Source organism: Gekko japonicus, unplaced genomic scaffold, assembly GCF_001447785.1.
Source record: "Gekko japonicus isolate JY-2015 unplaced genomic scaffold, Gekko_japonicus_V1.1 scaffold3080, whole genome shotgun sequence".
NCBI lineage: Eukaryota > Metazoa > Chordata > Lepidosauria > Squamata > Gekkonidae > Gekko > Gekko japonicus.
Genome location: NW_015160319.1, coordinates 22,863 through 25,820, shown reverse-complemented (window position 1 = coordinate 25,820; position 2,958 = coordinate 22,863).

The following is a 2,958-nucleotide window of genomic DNA, read 5'->3' as shown; positions in this document are numbered from 1 at the left end:
AACACCTGGAGGTTTGGGGGGCTGTGTGTGAAGCCTCAGGAAGGAGGTGTTTGGGGCATACTGCCGTGGAGCCCAATTTCCAAAGCCGCTGTTTTCTCTAGGTGAACTGATCTCTGTTGCCTGGGGATCATTGCGGGAGAGCTCCAGCGACCACCTGGAGGTTGGCATCCCTACTGCAGAGCCAGGGATGGGTCTTAATTCGATTTGTACATTGTCGGCCTTTCTGATATTTGAGATGCATTTGTGTGCTGTGAGTCAACGGGATGAGAAACCTAATAAGCGATGGAGCGCCTTAAATGTCATTGAGATGTATTGCATGTGAGCTTCCAAAAGCCGGTCCTCCCTTCATTAGATACCTAGATAAAGGACTTGATGGAGGCAGGTTTGATGCCGGAAAGCTTATGCCCTGGAAATCTTGTTGGTCTATAAGGTGCTGCTGGATTCGAAACCAGCTCTTCCACTGCAGACCAACACAGCTACCCTTTGAAACTAATAAGCAATGTAATAGGACTGGTATAGTCCTACGTTTAATTCTAGGGCCGAGGCTCAGGGGGAGACCATCCACTTTGCATGCAGATGGGCCATGCTTCAGTACCTGGCATCTCTGGTTAAGAGAAGAAGAGTTTGGATTTATACCCCACCCTTCACTACCCAAAGGAGTCTCAGAGCGGCTTCCGATCCCCTTCCCCTCCCCACAACAGACACCCTGTGAGGGGGGTGGGGCTGAGAGAGCTCTCTCTCTTGAGAACTGCTCCTGAGACGACAGCTCTGAGAGAACTTGCAGCTGACCCAAGGTCACACCAGCAGCTGCATGCGAAGGCGTGGGGAATCAAACCCAGTTCTCCCAGATTAGAGTCCATGCTGCTAACCACTACACCAAAGGATGCAGTCATAAGTCATGGGGAAAGACCCGTACCTGAAAATATGAAAAGCTGCTGCTAGTATTGCTGTCAGAACCATGTGCTTGTCTGCATCTCTTTTACCTATGGGCCTGTCAGAGGGAACTAGCTGTCACACCAAGCAGCTGTCTGTGCTTCTGCATTCAAATAAGTTGCAATGTGAACCCTAATGGTTGTGTGAGTGTATATGAGTATGGTTGTGTGAGTGTATATGAGTATGCTTGTAGATCACCGAATGATTGCACCTTAATTTCGTTGTACTATGTACAATGACAATAAAGTATATTATTATTATATGTGTGCGCTTTCCTTCCACTGCATTGCATTATTGGAGAACTAGTGGCCAAAGGCTCCGCTTCTCTGAGCCGATTTCTTAACAGTGTCCGGCTGAAACTTTCTTGCTGTGCGGAAAGGACAGTCAAGGTTTGTTTCAGGTGGGCGACCATGTTGGTCTGAAGCTGGGGTAAGTTATGCACCGTATTCTTGGTGCTTGGGGGGGGGGGCAACAGTGGGAGGGCTTCTAGTGTCCTGGACCTCCTGAGGGCACCTGCTACTTTTGGCCACTCTGCGACACAGTGTTGGACTGGATGGGCCATTGGCGTGATCCAACATTGGCTTCTCTTATGTTCTGAAGCAGCAGAACACAGTTTAAGTCCAGTGGCACTTTTAAGACCAACAAAGTTTTACTCAAGGTGCAGCCGTGTTGGTCTGGAGTACTAGTCACCAGTGTTCCCTCTAAGCTGAGTCAGTGTGAGCTAACTCACAGTTTTTTAGCCTCTGGCTCACACAGTTCTGTCTTCGCTCAGGAAGGGAGAGCTCCAGAGCAAAACTAATTTATGCAGTAGCCAAATCGCTCGCTCGCAACTTTAATGCCCAGAGCTCACAAAGTAGAATTTTTGCTCACAGGACTCCATAGCTTAGAGGGAGCCTTGCTCGTAACCTCAGCTTGCTATTTAGTTTTGTTTTGCATATCTTAAAAACATCTTCGTCATGTTACAGGTTAATTCGTTGTTCAGCCTCTGTCTATAAGTTTGAACCTGACCTTTCTTCCAATGTATCTGAAGAAGTGTGCGTGCACACGAACGCTCACACCTTGAATAAAACTTTACTGGTCTTAAAGGTGCCACTGGACTCTAAATCCAGTGGCACCTTTAAGACCAACAAAGTTTTATTGAAGGTCTGAGTGTTTCGTGTGCGTGTGCACTTCCTCGGACACTTTGCATGGTTTGTGTCAGTGTCAAAAGGTAATCCTGTTGATATTCCAGCCCAGCAGCCCCTTGGAGACAAACTAGATTTTCAGGTTATGGCCCTTTGAGAGCCAAAACCCCCTTCATTGGTGGTAGCGCCAAAAAGATGCTAAATGCCTGTTAAGATACATCAGGTTGCATTTGGTGATGTTGTCTCCCATGTGACTGCTTGGTATCGTCTTAGACTGAGTCTAAAGCCGTGTTGGTCAAGAAATATTTTCTTATTTACATTTTTCTATCGTCTGCCTTCCCCACTGGGATGCAGGGCGGATCGCACAGAGTGAGTCAAAGCCGCCGACAGGATGGGCTATTCAGTAAACAGTGCAATAGGGTTAGGCTTGTAGAACGAGTCAGGAGTCTAAAAGCAGAACTGAAGCCAAGCATGAGTATTAATACGATACATTAAACGATGCAAAAATCACATCGTGGGATCATAACGACATAAGAGAAGCTAAAGATGGATCAGGCCAATGGCCCATCCAGTCCAACACTCTGTCACACAGTGGCAAAAAGTACTAGGTGCCATCAGGAGGTCCAGCAGTGGGGCCAGGACACTAGAAGCCCTCCCACTGTCCCCCCGCACCAAGAATACTTGAGTTCCTATCTGTACCTTGTGGCTAATAGCCACTGATGGACCTCTGCTCCATAGCTTTATCCAATTCCCTCTTGAAGCCGTCCATGCTTGTAGCCGGCACCACGTCCTGTGGCAGTGAATTCCATGTGCTGATCACTCTTTGGGTGAAGAAGGACGTCCTTCATGGAGTGCCCGCGGGTTCTTGTATTGTGAGAAAGGGAGAAAAGGACTTCTTTCC